The following is a 17,870-nucleotide window of genomic DNA, read 5'->3' as shown; positions in this document are numbered from 1 at the left end:
ACAAAAAACTCTGCTTTCTTAATGCTCATATATATATATATATATATATATATATATATCTTTAAACAGTGAGCTAAGTATATTTATGTTTTTAATAGGGAAATTTACCGCATTTTTTAATGTGTATTATGTATTAAATTTATGAAATTATCTTTTTTTTATTCTATATGTATAATGTCTACATTTGTTGTAAGATGAAAGTTAAATATTTTCATCTAATTTATTATTGTTAATGTACAAACCATACGATGTGAATGAATTTTCTATTTTAAAGGCAGAATTGCAAGTTAATAAGCAGCAACTCTGTAATCGGATTATTTTGATGGTGAGTAAAACTTAGTAATAGCTTGAAAATTGTTTACAATAGTCGTGTCCAGACATTTATTGTAATACAGTTCGTAGGCACAGTTTTTGTTTTTATTTAAAATTTTTATCATTTGCGCATCGCAAGTATTTATGGTTCTTTATTAAAATTTAATGAAAAATTGACGAACGGGTAGAAAATATCAAAGACAATATACATAGGTACAATCAGACTTTCAAAATTCAGATGCCATATAACGAAAAAGACAACCCAAATAACATGTATGCGAACAAATCAAAAGAGGATAACCCGATTGAAACACACACGCACCTAACGTACTATAAACACACTAGAATCCATGAAAACAGGACATGGGAAGCTTTTACAAGCCACAAATTTTATTGTCAACCACCTTTAAAATTATGAAAAATTGCCAAAAAAAATTATGTTAAATAGAGTAGTTCATAAATAGTGTGGTCACAGTCATATACATTGAATTCTTTATAATATAATACATTAATCTGTTTACGTGGTATGTTTTACGATGCTCAATGTAAGCAACTTTGACCTAAATACAACTTCTTTCTTTCTCTAACATAAAATAGATGATGGATGATTGACAATTATACTACCATCTACAATATTTCAAACGACGAAGATATAATCATTTTTCCACACAAACATCAGATGATCAGAGAAAACGTGGAGGTGAATTGGACATTTGACGCGTCCTTTTCTCAAATATTATCAAATATCAATAGCGTGTATCATTCGGAACTGATAAACAGTAACAATCAACTACGATTAAAATACAATTGATTAATAGACTGTATTTTTTTTTAGATAATTATTTCACTTTAGCAGAGAACCATACAAGAGGGACAACGTTTCAGAAAAAAAGGTAAGTTTTACTCAGTTTCATATAGATGTAACAAACAAGGTCAAAACGGAGTTTACGTAGCTTTTTCAACAGATTTTTATAGTTCGTTCTTATGCTGTACTGGTATACCACTGTCCCAGGGTAGGGGTGCGTTGGAATCCCGCTAACAACGTTTAACACCGCCACATTATTTATATATGTGCATGTCCCAAGTCAGGAGCCTGTAATTAGGAGGTCGTCGTTAGTTTATGTGTTACATATTTGTTTTTTGTTTATCTTTATATATAAATAAGGCCGTTAGTTTTCTCGTTTGAATTGTTTCACATTGTCATATCGGGGCCTTTTATAGCTGACAATGCGGTATGGACTTTGCTCATTGTTGAAGGCCGTACGGTGACCTATAGTTATTAATGTCTGTGTCGTTTTGGTCTCTTGTGGACAGTTGTCTAATTGGCAATCAATCCACATCATCTTTTTTATATTTACATAATCATACATATTACTTTCTTCTATCCGCTACAATGACATTTCAACGGAAAGATACGCTAATAATCGAATTCAGAACTTTCACTTTTGCACCTACTGAGACAGACTTTAGAGATAAATGGATTGCTTTACTATTTTTAAAATTAAAAAAATGTGTCAAAATATGAATGGACAGATTCACACTGTAACAGTTTCATGCATACCACGTATTGATTGCGTGTCGGTTTTTCAATAAAAAAAAATGTTTGTTTTACTCGTGTATTATAAAACACAACATAACATTCACAAAACGATATTGACACTGAATTAATATTACAGACTTACTAAACATTGCCAATAAGTTCATTATAGATACCAGGATTGAAATTCTATATTGACGACAGACGCGCGTTTCGTCTACAAAGACTCATCAGTGACGCTCGAATCAAAAAGTGTTTAAAAGGCAAAATAAAGTACGAGTATATATCTATTCTTAGTAAGATCATAACTGTATTTAATGTCACAGTTCAGATTATATGTCACACGAACAATAAGTTAGCAATAACCGTAACGTTCTCTCAGTTTAGGAATACAATTTAAAAACAAAAACAAATTCTTGCATATTTAGAATATAACTGTTTGGTCAAAGATAATATGAATTTTAACTTAATTAAAATGCGTTAAAAATGGTACATCACTGTTGTATGTACTATAGATTATACATATAATTTTAAGACCAAAACAATTGTCCAAAACTTAACTCATCTTTGTCCGTTAAACACATTGAAACAGCTCCATAAATTGTTTTTCATTTTGCACTATAAAATGATGAATAGAAATAGCTGTACAAGTTTGAAATCTTTTCTTTCTTTTTTTGTGGGGATGGGGGTATAGTTTTGTATATAGTCTTCGCTGCATAGCCAGTTAAAATAATTTGAATGTAATTAAAATAATACTTAGAATACAAAACAAGAACAATTTTGGAATCTTCTATGCTCACCATATATTTGTTCAATCAGTGAAACCTTTATTTATTTTTTTTAAACGTTTGTAAAAAGCTGTTTCTTTACCAAATGATCCGAACAACAATTAACTATGTAATCATCATAACTAACGAAACCCTCAAGCAAACATAACTTAATCCTTTATGTGTAGATACCAACATTTATTGAGTTTATACATAAAGTGCTTAAAAGTCGCATCAAAGTTGCCATAAAAAGTAAATATCACAATATATGATTGGCATTTCTACAATGAAAGTGATTATTTTGTTCGGCTTGGATTATAAGTGAACGATTTTGTTGTTATTTCCTGAAGTAAACAAAATCTTTTTTTAAGTTTATTTTTTTTATTTCAGATAGTCGCTGAAGTGAAAATGCATAAGTTGAGACTTTGAAGATGTAAGTCAAAGTATTATTTCAAGAATTACTATTCACCTTACATACAATACTCAAAGAAGCTTTACTTATAACTCTTTGGTATGATATGTGTCTATATATATATTAAACTGCTCCGAAATCAGTTATTTACTTCCGAAACCATACTTTTCTTTTTAGTTGTAATAAGAATAAGAAATGCTTCATAACACATTTGTTAATATTTATAACTTATTTTCAATCATTTAAAGAGTTGAAGAGTTGAAATTAAAATCATGTAACATATTAACTAAAGATTATATGTATATTTCCAAATATATGTATCTTGGGGTATAACACTGGCACGAACACATAAATGACGAATTCACTTACTCAAGTAGAGGTGATAAAAATATATATGTTTGTTGTGTGAAACTGGCTATTGTTTAAATTAAATGTTCGGTGGTAGTTAACAAAATCATACACAATAATATTTTTCCAGATCATTCCATTACAAAATATTAGAATACGCAATCTAGAACAATTTTATTAGATTTTGACTGATTTATTTATCCCGCCATAAGAATATAAAATAACGATGTATCTAATCATTCAGATATGTGATTTCATAACTTTTATTTTTTCAGGGCAGCTGAAGATCTACATGTTGTCGAAAACCCGTTCAGTGATTAAGTTGTTCATTGTGACATTGACTTGATGTTTTGTTTTAATTTGTTCCAAATTTCATATTAAAGAAAGTTAGGAAGCGAACAGATATAGTAAACCTAACACATAACTAGTTCACATAACATCTGAAGATGTTTTTGCGTATAGTAAAAAAATGTTTCCTTTGTAACTGGAAGAAAGAGATTGATCGTAATATCCAGCGAAGTGTGAGAGTCAAGTTGGAAAAGTTCCCTTTTAGGAAGGGCCATATAGAGATAGTATATAGTTTGGAACTTACAAGTATTTATATGTTTAGGTAGTTATTTTTCATGTGTAATCTTTTTAAAGTGTATGTAGATTTTTAAATTCTTTGAAAAAAAGTCATTCCAATGATTGATAATGTAATAATTATAATAATTAAGGAATGACTGTAATATTTGTTCTGTCTTTGAAGGAATAGCATCAAAACTCTGGTGCACACTGACTAACCTGCGCAGCGGGTTATTTTTTAAGTGTGCACCACATTTTTATGTTATTTCGAATAGACAAAGAAAAATAATACAGTCATTTCTTATACATCTAAATTCCAATTTAAACAGTAGTTAACATGAAAAAACGTCGATGACCTCACGGTCACATGCTAAAATTATGTCTATGAGCTGATAAACAAAAAAAACGTCATCCAATCAGAAGACGCGCTATATTCAACATTATTTTTTTACGTAATACTAGTAATAACTGTTATGACAGGTTTGGTCAAAATGGAAAGTCCCTACAATTTAGTTTTGAACAACAGTGACAAAATCAAAAGATCCTTTACGACGGAACAATATTTTAACTAAGTTTACACTAAGTTCTCATAACCTGTTCTTCTTCACGTTGGCTATATACGGAATAAAAAATAAAACTACAAGGTTCCTTTTTTTCTTTTAATTCATTTCTGGTTGTTTTTTTCAATTCATTAGAACGTTCTCTTGCTAATTTATAATAATCAAAATAACGTCCTTTCGGAATTAGAACAACATTGTTTTCAGGGTTCCAGAGGTGGTTTTTTGCATACCAGTCTTAGAAATTTTCCGCATCCCTTTATTTTTTATTAACGTGAAAAAATTAAACTCAACGGAAACGCATTGTCAACGCCATTAACAAGGCAAATGGATATATAGTCAATGCAATTTGACTGCACAAATAGTTAAGGGGCAGTATATAGGGACATATATTCAGTCATCAAAATACATTACAAAAACACCCTTTTTACTCAGGTGCAGAACTGTTCAAAAATGAAATTGGTGTTAAACGTGTCAAAATGACCCTCCCCTTTTTTAATATGTAAAAAATCCTCAAGTCGAAACCCCTCTCCCTTTTTTTTTTTGAAAACAGACACCCGACGTCTCTCTGCGATTGTGTTGGTATCTCCTAGTAGTTTTAAAAATAAATACGTTCACCAGTGATAAATTTTGACATTGAATTAAAATTTCACAGCAATGATATCTATAACTATTTAGTATCTAAGTTATTAAGAATTGTGGTCCAAATATTGGATAACGCCATTGTTATACCGTATCTAACAAGTTCTTAACAGTATTTTATTTTCATTTCATTGATATCGTATACGTTATCTAAAGAATGCCTATATGCCATTTTGGTTTTCATTGTTGTGTACTAATTGCGTGTTTTATAGTGTTAAGATTAGATTACAGTTTTTGAGCTTTTGATTTTATCATTTTATAAAGTACTTTTCTTATTTTACCTTTTAATAATATTGTTAGTTTTAATTCAATTTTTTATAAAATCATTAGAAATTGCACATAATTCTGGATATGATGTATGGTTATTATGATTTTTTTCAAATGTGAATCATACTGTGATTTTCCTCTTTAGAATTACTGTAAAGAACGTATTAAAGAACAAAAGATTAAGAACCAATATCGATAAAACTCAATATTTTTTTAAAAATTATATAGGTATGTTGGTACAATACATTTAACTATTTTCAAAGTATGTGAACCTCTTTAATTTAAGGCCACTGTTTCTATTGAAGAACAGACTGTTGACATTTTCAAGATCACATGAATCAAAATTTGATAAATGTATATTGCTAAATTGTGTGTGACTTTCATAATAACTTCTAAATAAAAAGCACATCAGCAAAATATTATCAGAAATTTTGACTGCATGTAATGAGCCATATTTGGATGATTTGAGACGTTTTCAGGATAATACATGTATCTCTAATTTTCACAAGTAGGTTATTAATAGAAATTCAACCAAACTAAAGGGCCTGCCATTTTACCGCATAGTCAGCTTTAAAACAATTAAAATGAGAAAATTAACGGCCATTATTTATGTAAACAAATATGAACGAAAAACAAATATGTAACACATAAACAAACGACAAACACTGAATTATAGGCCCCTGACTTGCGACAGGCACATACATAAATAATGGCGGGGTTAAACATATAAGTAGGACACCAACCCTCCCCTAACCTGGAACAGTGGTATAACAGTACAACATCAGAAAATTATACGATTTTTTGTTTAATAGCGATTTGGATACAGTTAACTGTATGTACAAAATGTTTGTTCACATCAATAATAATGTATTGAATGTCATAATGAACTATAGACTATAAATGAAATCATGATTTTATATTACTCAGTATAATATATTAATAAATATAGCAATTAATATCGTTTTCATTTTTATTGCTTCCTAACATTCTCATTTGAGCTTTACAAAGTATAAAACAATTATTTGGGTTAAGTCCGTTTTTAATTTGGACATACAGCATACTAATTTTACCCTAGGCTTGATATATTAAAATTTACCAGGAAAGGGAAAATAAGATAAATCCAAATAATTAGATCTGCCAGATTAGAAAATCAGTGTACATTCAAAAGCATATAACTAAAATTGACGAGAAACAAGACAGTCATGACGCCAAACTGAGAAAGCGTTTGCTACACATTCCACTAATGGAAAGAGTCAAGATAAAAAAAAAAGGATCAGAAAGGCATGGAACAATTCTTAAAATAATCTTTTGGACTCCATCTCAGAAACTTGAAAACGATGAGACATGAACGCGCAATAAAATGCAAGTACCCCCATTGTAGAGCTTCACGAAAGAGAGGAATTAAGATTGAAAATAAAAACAATAAAATTGTTACATTTTCATACACCTCAAAAGCAGCAATGTCACATTTGAAGAATTTGTTCAGGATATGGATTTTTTGGCAATGATACAATTCTTCACAAGATACCAAATAAAACAGAATTTAACAGAAATAGATAATCGAACGGCCTTCAACAATGAGCAAATCCAATATCGCATAGTCAGCTATAAAAACCGCTAAATCACAAATGTAAAAGTATTTAATCTTAACGGCCTTATATAAGTACAAAAAAAAATAAGGAAACACAAATATGTTACATCGCAACAAACTACAACTACTAAATTACAGTCTGCTGTAATGGGAAAGACACAATCATACAAAATAAGGAGGTTTTAAACATGTGAGCGGAATCCAAACCCTCCCAATAACCTTGGAAAATCGTGAGTAACAGACTATTAAAAAAACAAACTACAATTTTTTTTGGAAAAATGCTAAACGCATCAGATAAAAACAAATAAAAACATATCAAAAGCACATACTTAAACGGTTTTCAATTCAGCTAACATCACTTGAGAATGTAACCAGCATAGAAAAACATGGTAGCGCCTAAATCTTAATTCTTAAACAGTCCATAAATGGAGTTAATGATAGTATAGAATTTAAGTTTAAGTAGAAACTCTTGAAAGTTCAGGGCATATAAATGTTGAAAAGATGCCGCACAACCCTATACTTTGACCTTTGAATAAAATAGAAGTGCATATAAACTTTCCGTTCTGGGATATTATTTTTCACGAAACTAAATAGTAAAAGTGTCTAAGTTTAAGCCACAAAGGGAGTTCCTAGGTGGAATTGCATTGTCTACATAATTGCAACCTATACCTATAAAAGCATAATAGTGGCGGATACAGGACGATACATGCATTTGAATGAGATCATATGATTTTAACCCCCTTTTTGAGAAATTAATAGATATGATCGTTATTAATAGACTCAACAAATTCTCGTGGATTGATAAAATCAGTTGAAATACTAAATTCACAAAATGATGCTGTATTTACACTATATTGTCAAATAAGTTAAGTATATGATGTCGATGCAAACATGAATATTCTTAGACTAGTAAATATTGAATTGTTTACCTTCCATCTTCTGCACATGTTGATTGTAAAAACAGGTCAGGTAGTCAATTGCATTGAAGGTCAACGCATCAAAATTGAATAATACCGATGATAATAAGCTTATTATTAACAATTACTGTGGGCACAGACATAAATATTTGTCATGCAGTACATCTTCATTAATATCACATGTGTCACTTTTATAATTAAAAGAACTACACTTCAAAACTTACATCCTGTTCAATTCATTTTCTTATTATTTGAGATTTCCGAAAAATCAGTAATAAAGCTTAAAATAGAATTTAACTTCCTCAATGCTATTTATGTGTCTATGACCTTGGCATTTGAGATTTTCAGAACTGCCTTTATGTAATAGAAAATTACACATATTTGCTACATTATATGAACATTTAAAGGAATCATATTTGTTTATCAAATCTTTGATGTTAAGCAAGGAAGGGAAAACGCTTCTGACTGTGTACTTGGTTAAAGGACGAAGTTAAAGAGTATTGAGGACCACAATTTCTAAAATTTTTGTCAAATACAGCCAAGATATTTTTTTCCTGAAGTAGATAAGCATTTGTTTTCAAAACTTCTAAAGTTTTGTAAACACTTAATTCATAAACATGAACATATCAATGATAATGCATGACATTACAGAAGTGCTGACTAGTGGGCTGGTGATACCCTCGGGTAAAACGTCACCAACAGTGGAAACGACCCAGTGATTTAAAAAAAAACATCATAGATACCAGGATTATTTTTTTTTATTTACGCCAGACGAGTACAAAAGACTCATCATTTAGGACCAAAATCAATTTAAGTTTTTCTAAATACAGCTGACTCTTTGGCTGGCTATACCCTCGGGAAATTCAAACTCCAACAGCAGTGGCATCAACCCAGTTTTTTTTGTAAATGAACGATCTTCTCTCAAGTTAAAATATAAAAAGGGGTATGATTGCCAATGAGACAACTCTCTTCAAGAGCAAGAGAGAACATGACACAGAAATGAACAACTCTAGGTCAACGTACAGCCTCCAATGAGGAAATTGCATACTGCATAGTAAGCTGTAAAGACCCCACAATTACAAATGTAAAACAATTCAAACTAACGACCTAATATATGTACAAAAAAATAACGAAAAACAAACATGTAATACATCAACAATCGACAACCACTGAATTACAGGCTCCTGACTTGGGACTGGCACATACATAAATAATGTGGAAGGGTTAAACATCTAACCGGGATCGCAACCCTCCGCTAACATGGTACAGTGGTGTAACAGTACAACATAAGAACGAACTAAAAAGTCAGTTGAAAAAGGCTTAAATAATCAGATGGATATAAATAACATTACATCTTACAAAAAGACAGAGAGGGTGTGGCAGTGTACCAGTACAAAATCTATATCCCAATAACAAAAATACACTTAGTACTGATCTGAGAGTACTTGCAGCTACTGACAGCTATTTCAAAGCCACAAACAACTAATAAAAAAAATCATGCATATAATACATAATTATCAATCAGTACACAACCAACATCTTAAGAATTTAATGTAAAGACGTCAAAAACAGTCACAGAAAAAACATGACCGTGTGCAATGCCAACATACATGTATCGACACATTGTAGATCCATGAATGTGTATATAAACATTAATAATATCTAGTTTGCTTTCAATTTACTGCTAAATATAAAATCAATTTAACAACATGTAATATATAATGATCTGGTTACAGTGTTGAATTGGTAACCTTTTAGAATTAGTTTATTTAAAGGATCAATACGTTTACTATGATCGTTTGTAAATTTGCGGGCACGGTCAAAGACTAATTTGAACGATCCATAAAAACAAAAAACAAAAACCTCTTTAAACAGTTTTAAAAATCCAATCAGTAATCGTAAACAGTTTATCAATATTTTGTTACATATTTGTTTGTTTTTAAAGGGATTAAGATTATAACACAATGTTGACTGCTGTAACCTCTATAATTTTTTTGTTCACACATCGTTGTCAAAATCGTTGAAATTTATGAAATGTCATACAAGTGAGAGGTTAAGCTAGCTAAACCCGGTTTAATCCAAAGTTGTCTACATATAATAATAAGAACATCAGAAAATGCGTGTACCAACTCAGAATTATGACAGTTGATATCCGTTCGTAAGATGTGTTTAAATTTTCGATTTTTCCATTCGATTACGGACTTTCCGTTTTTAATTTTCCTCCGACTTCGATATTTTTGTTATTTTACTTTTTATAAAAACACATAAACCGATACATATTTGGAACCAGTTTATTAAAACCAAAAAAAAATTGCACATCATTAACAAATATTTATTTAAAAACATTTTCTTTTATAACAGCTCACAAGTAAGCATGATCAGACCGGCTCAAATTTCAAGTAGCGACTACCAAGCTATCTCTTAAATTAGATATAATTTTAAAATTTAAAACATCCCACTTGCGCTTTCTAAATAATATTTTTACAGTATTTTGTACTACTTTATGGACAAATTCTATATCAAAATTATAGATAACTTCATCAGCTCTTATTCATAATATGGACAATTTAATGAAAGAGGGTCTTGAAATATTTTGACAGCTTCCGAGGTGTTCATTTTCAACCTTTTTCAGCTGGACGAAATCACTACTTTACTTTAAAATTCAGGACACAACTTTGTTTACAGTGTCATTTCAGCCCCCTACTTGCAATATCAAGAAAGAAGGGTAAGCAAATTTTGCTTCACATGTTGCACCCGTCGTGTAGCTCATGTTATTACTACAAACCCGGTAAATAGTCTCATTCGGAAGGTCACATTCATTAAAAGGAAGGGGATGGTAGTTTCGACATAAGAACATATCCGATATCATCTGTGAAATGGTTATTACATAATAGGCAATTAACTCGTCATTGCATCCGTAAAATTTACGAAGAGATAATTTCAACTACCCTGTTTGTAACTCTTGGTTTAATAACGTCCTTGTGAGCAGTAACCATCTATCAAGGAAATCATGATAGAATATTCAAGCACGGGAACATCGTTTCAATTGGGAAATATATACTCCGTATGCAGGCGCTGCTGGAATATTGCTACTTAGAAATGGAAAATTTACAATTGGGAAGCTGAAATCATTCTCAATTTCTAGATGTAAGCCAAGATAGGAGGCCGGCTTAACTGTATCTGTTGTATCTTTTATCTCTAGTTCGAAGGGATAGATGCGTTCAACATAGTCACCTCGCGTTTTTATGGCAATGTTTATCTCAATAGAACAAAAATTTAAGGCATATGGCTAGCTAAACGTAAACTCTTTTCAACTAGTTTGTGTGTCTATTTTATGTTGTACTGTAACATTACTGTGAAGGATTGAGAGCATATAAACATATTTGACTCTGCCTCCACTGTATATGCCTGTCCCAAGTCAGGAGCATGTAGTCCAGTCATTGGTTCATGTCTGTTAAATTAGTATTTCGTAAAACAAAATTTGTACACATTAGGCTGTTAATTTTTTCAATTGAATTGTTTCAAATCTTTAATGTCGGGATCTTTCATATCCAACCATAGGTATTGGTTTGTTCTCACTGTGAAGGTCGCACGGTTGCCCACAGTTGTTTTACTATATCCACTTTATTTGACATTTGGTGGCAATCTGTCTCATTTGCAGTCATACTTCATCTCCTTGTTTTATACCAAGCATTGCAAAGACAATTTGACGTAAAAATTGTAATTATTACCTAAACAGCCTTGGAATCATAGCTGAGCCAAAATAATTGGATAAACTGAATATAGAGAAACAGTCGGAAAAATTGTCAAAACTCACAAATGATTAGAGGAAAAAGAGCAATAAAGCATGATTGACAAAGTCACTATTCTCAAAACACTGGGGTTACCTTATATAAAATATGTTGGATTACTGAACAATCTGTGCAAAGAAACCATATCTAAGACTAAGAAAATGACTTATAATTTCTTTTTGGAGAATAGTAGCAAAATGGTTAACGCTCAGTGTTAAGTACAGATTATTCACAATGGGGTTCAAATAACACATATTGATTTAACATTGAAGCAAAGAAAAAACAATTTGGTTAAAAGACTTAGAGATGAGACTTAGGCAAACTGGAAAATTATTTCAACAAACTATTACAGTGAGTTTGCTGAACTGTAGTCACAAGTACTCTACGAAAAAATATACCCCAATCTAAGAAAGAGTAAACTATCAATCGATACTAAAACTTACATTGAGCAAGATATTACGACGAACACTCAGTTGAAATTAAACAAAATAAATGGAAATATTTGTTAACAAAGGTAAACAAGGCGAAGTTGTTAATTTGAATGGTTCACATCTACTTGCATGGGCTTCAAAAAAAATGAATGTGTCCAATTTATGGTTTTATGAATCTTATGTAAACAACTATGTGGTTTTACTTCAATTATCGAAATTAGCTTCGAGATATTTGTAAATTTATAAATAATAGGTCCAGTAAGACCCCTTTTTGACCCCAAAATATAGCAGTTTTACAAAATTGTTAAAATGTAAACTTTTAGTTATTCATTGGACAGTAGAATGCTTCTGCTACATAGATTTGGGCTGATTTTGACCGTAAAATGCACATATATCGGATACTAGCACTATTAAGTCATGCTAAATTACTGAAATCTTCATAATTCTAGCATTTTAGTTAAATATTAGACGGTTTTCGTGTAAAACGAAAGTGGCCGCATTCGTGTTCATCCTTAATATAGAAATGTAAGTTGTATTTTATGATAATACATAACTTATATAAAGGTTGAGGATGAACACGGATGCGGTCACTTTCATTTTTGACAAATACCATGTGAAAAATTACATTTTGCGGTTTATTTGGTAGATTTTTCATATTTCAGCTTGAAATTGAATCCATGCGTTTTTTATGACTAAATCAGTTAAAATCTTTCACATAAATAAATTGAATCACATAAAATAGACACTAAAATGTTTGAAAAATTGTAAAAATCTTTCGTCAGATGAACATGAAATTTGAGGCCAAAATCGGTCCTTACCGGACCTTCTCCTTTTTACAAAACAGTCGATTGTTGTTGTTGCAAATTCTCATGGATTTATTTCTGTGCATAAGCATCAATTCCGAAGAAAGGGATACGGATCAAAATGATACTATGTGGATAAATATATCGCTTATCAAATGTTAAATTGACAGCGCGTCACCACTACAATGGCTTCCATTTTTTTACGATTGTAAAGATAAGGTGGCGTTATGGGGAGATAATTTTCCAGCAAGTATAGTCCTGACTGACTAAATGATGATCTACCATGATTTGTATTACAATCTGGTCAAACTTGCACTCAAAGAAAATACATAATTGTAGTATAATAAGATATAATAAAGAGTACTCTCATATCTGTACTTATTGTCTGTTTGTTGGTGGGATAGACGAGTACCCGGCCACTGTCATTTTGTGTAGCATTTCTATTTGTATCCATCTGATGAGTTAAGGCTTTTTCAACTGATTTGTATAGTTCGTTCTTATGATGTACTATTATTTGTTTTTCCAAAGAATATGTAATACACTCATTTCTTTGTTTAAAAACAAATTGCGTTTAGTGTTCGTTCCGGTCAACAAAGCAGTCAACAATCTAAGATCTCTCATCTAGCAAAAGTATTAAATCATTTGACTTTTCTACACTTTACACAAGTATTCCGCATTTCAAACTGAAAGACAAATGGAAAGAGTTGGTATTTGGTTTTTATAATAAATAAAAAAAAGAATGACGATCGTAGTAACAATTAACTCGTTTTGAGGAGGGATATATTCTACTTTGTAAAAAATACCTCGGATTCAAACATAAAATTTTCTGAAACTGACATTATCAAGACGCTCGATTTCTTGACTGACAACATATTTGTTATGTTTGGATGATGTTTTTTTTCAACAGACAGTCGGCATTCCAATAAAAATTAATTGTGCCCCTCTTAATACCGATTTGTTTCTATATTCTTATTATGCTGATTTCATAAATGGAATTCTTTAGAAGGAGTTAGCAATATCCTTTAACTTTAGTGTCCACTATATAGATGATGTTCTCTCACTAAATATTTCAATATATGTTGAACAAATCTATCCCATCAAACTATAGATAAATGATACAACATATACATTAAGCTCGGCCTCATATATTGACTTACATCTAGAAATTGACAATGAGGGTTAGTTGAAAACAAATATTACGACCAAACAGTTGATTTCAGCTTCAAAATTGTAAAATTCCTTTGTAGCAACATATTCCAGCAGCGCCTGCATACGGAGTATATATTTCCCAAATTGATACTATATTTCCTATCATTATTCCTTCATAGAGGGTTGCTGCCTACAGGAAGACATTGATGTTGACATAGTAAATGAAATTGATTCTTATGAAATTACAAATCAAACTGATGTTAATTATATTATAATGGATAAGAAGATTACCGTGCAAACAACTAGCACCTTTTATAGACAAAGGTATCAGAAAAGCAATATACAAGAAGAGACAACTGTATTACACATACAATAAAAACAAATCCAAGCAAAACTCTGACAAAGAAACCTTGTCTGAGCTTGAGAGGACATTTTTTAATAAGATTAAAAATATAAAACTGTAATAGCTGATAGCAGAAAATAAGAACGATAAAAAGACCGACCAAAATATTATTTAACGTAAATATGTATCAAAAGATCAATCAAGTATTGCGTTTTGAATATATTTCTTCTTTGCAAAACAAACAATAATAAAAATATAGTGTAAAATAAGCAATTTGCTTTTTTCAATAATAAATTTTCAAACGGTTCGTCGATATGTTTCTTATGACATTGCTAATGCTGACGCAGCGTCAGGTTGTTAAATATTTGCCCTCATGGTTTTATAAGGTCTTCGTCTGATGTTTCAGATGAACAATTTTAGATGATTCTGTATAGTGACTAGATACAGCAGTACGATTCCAATAAGGATAAATAAAGCTACAGCCCCGATCGCCTTCCTTCTGGTCGATCGGTAAGGTAAGTTGGAAAGTAGTTATCAAAGGTAATCTTCGGGTTTTTTTTTTAATTTTTTGGAGCTTTATATCAATCTCGTGAAGTACAAGTGAAGTCTGTTTCGTGTATTCGTTTTTATTTTTGACAGTAATTGACCTTGTTTGACGTTGATCCATCTTAGCTGATAAACTGTTCGTTGATAGTGATTCTTCCAACAGTAAAATGTATGTATTTTCGTCAGACTAAGTTGTTAACTGTGAAATCTTTATATCTTCTGTAAAAACAAACAAATTTGCATATTTTTTTATATTCAAATCTCGCGTAAAGCATTAACGAGCCATATTTGTCAAAATGTTATCATGGAGTCCAGTCAAAACACTTAATGTAAATAAAACATGAGGGTATCCTAGCATTGTATGACTACGATCTCAATTTAAAACGATGACTTCATTGCAAAGGTAGGATAACACCACAAACGAAGGGATTAAGTGTATTATGATCTGATTTATTTACTAGATTATTGGTATTGAAAAAAAACATATGACACAATATTAGAAAATAGAGTACAGCTGACAGGATTTCTATTGTAATCATTTTAAAGCAAGTATTAAGTTTAAATTAGTATACCTTCGGTGGATTTCTGTAAAGTTTGAGTTATTAGGTCAGAAGTTCTTCGCAATGAATCAGTTGTAAGTTCGTCGACGGTATAATATCGGTTGGTGATTTTCGTTTCAGCTTCGTTAACAGTTAACAGAAAATTTGGAACAGGAATGCCTGATGGTGTTCGAGGAGGTCGTTACTATTGTTGTTGGCGATGTGCTATATTTAAGTTTTATAAGGTTGTAACCTTAAAATAAGTCAATTCAAGTCATATCAGACACTGAGTATATGTACTATATGCACGTTATATATGGATCATATCCCTTGAAAACCGCACTACCAGCGTTATATAAACGTTTTTGAAGGATCGCATCCAGGAAACACTAAGAACAAGTGGTTAATTAATTTTATCTAGGGCTCATACACATCGAATAACTCAGGACCAGTGGTATATGCACGTTATCTAGATGTTATACACTTCACACTGAGACACAAGAATGCTTTTTTTATTAAGTAACCATGGTAACATCAAGTGGAAACACGTGTGCTTGTCCAAGCAATTTCAAGTACATGATAGATGCTTACTAAATGCGGTTCCCCTGTTGCTGTCGTCAGTTGGGACATTTTGTTACTTGGACTTTTAAAAAATCGTGAATCTTTAATTGTCTTTGTTTCAATGTTGTATGCACGTTATCTAGGTTTCATATCCCTTGAAAAACTCTTGACCAGTGTTACAGGAACGATATCTAGTGAGTGGTCATATCCCTCAAATAACCCAGTGTTGAAGAATTTAATCTAGGGGTCACATCCCTTATAAAACTGAGTATCGGTGACATATGAATTTTATCTAGGGGTCATAAAGAAAACCTCGAACATCCCAAATTAATGTTATACGGACTTTATCGAGGGATAATGTCCCTAGAAAAAAGAGAACCCATGTTAGATGGATGATATTTAGTGGTCAAATCCCTTGAAAATCACAGGACCAGTGTTATATCAATATTATCAAATGGTCATACCCCCGTAACTCAGTAACATTGTTTTTAAAGATCTAGAGATCACGTCCATGGAAAAAGTAAGTATCAGTGGTTCATGAATTCTACCTAGGGGTCATACCCCTCGATCATTTCAGAAGCAGCGTTATATGAACGTTGTCTAGGGGTCATTTATCTTGATAAGATTAGAAGCAGTATCGTATAAAGGATTTTGCCATGTGATTATGGACTTTCAGATTAGATTTTCCTCTAAGTTCAGTATTTTTGTGATTTTACTTTTTATACACGTTATCTAAGGATCTTACCTTTCCTCAAATAACTCAGTGCCAGGGGGGTTCAGAAAAATATGTAGTGAAATACAATCCTAATAAAATTAACTAGACAATCATTAGCATTTATTATTCAGATAACTTTTATGCTCTTCATACTAGCTCAGAGGTAGATAAAAATAATGTGCAAATTGAAAACAATGCATGAGCCTGATCTTTTCAGGATAGAGTGAAACTGTGGGTAATTTTTTTCAAGACACACGACATGAAGAACACAACTGTTTTAGTCACATCCATATGAGTATAATCTTTATCGTTATTTTTTCTCTCGTTTATTTCTGTTGATGTGTCTATTTGTAGTAATTACAGGTAATATACCCTTTATTGACTGATAATTGATTTGATAAATTATTCGTAATCGTGTTCGTATGAAACAAAAATAATACACAAATTAAAGGCACGATACCCTTACATAACCACCGTGTAGAACGCCACATGCGGGGTGTCGGCTTCGTTTGACATGGGGTGGCAATTTTGAAGCGACGAAAAATTAACAAGGTAAGTTCAAGCATCAAATTTCTTATTTCTAGAAATCTCAGTACCATATAATGTATTGCACGGAAGGAACCGCAACATGATCTATTTCCTGAAAGCAGAAGCAGTCGTTTTCAGTACTCAGTTTTCTCAAACACCTCGCCCTAGTTTTCCGTGTTGCAGATTTTGAGGCTTTATATGTTAATTTCGGTATAAAAACTACTTTACACAACTACCCTCAATACCATTTAAATAGAATTGTATTCCTCTCATTTACTTATACAAAATACCTCTTTCTTAGTTAAAATTAATTGGTTTTAAAACTGTTATTCAACAAAATATGAAGTGTCGCTCGGGGTGTCAGATTTTGCGTCGCAAGGGGTAGAGGCTTGTAAAAAAAAAGAATAAATTTTCTTATAAATCGATCTCTATCTGATACGTTTTAATTCAAACACACCTACACTGTTATAATGACAAATTACAAACCAAAGGTATGTCATTTGGTCAATATTTTAGTCTTTCAAGTAGTGTGCATTTTTCCGACGTAGTC

General features: G+C 31.4%; 1 long non-coding RNA gene across 1 annotated transcript; it reads left to right on the top strand.

Annotated features, from left to right (window-relative positions):
* Positions 1-47: 47 nt before the first annotated feature.
* Positions 48-3,050, top strand: LOC134723563 (uncharacterized). The gene is made up of 3 exons (XR_010108114.1): positions 48-325; positions 1,148-1,205; positions 3,007-3,050. It is a non-coding gene; the product is annotated as an uncharacterized LOC134723563 (long non-coding RNA).
* Positions 3,051-17,870: the final 14,820 nt, after the last annotated feature.

The sequence above is a fragment of the Mytilus trossulus genome, chromosome 6, assembly GCF_036588685.1.
Source record: "Mytilus trossulus isolate FHL-02 chromosome 6, PNRI_Mtr1.1.1.hap1, whole genome shotgun sequence".
NCBI classification, from domain to species: Eukaryota; Metazoa; Mollusca; class Bivalvia; order Mytilida; family Mytilidae; genus Mytilus; species Mytilus trossulus.
This window is presented reverse-complemented; position numbering and strand designations above follow the sequence as displayed.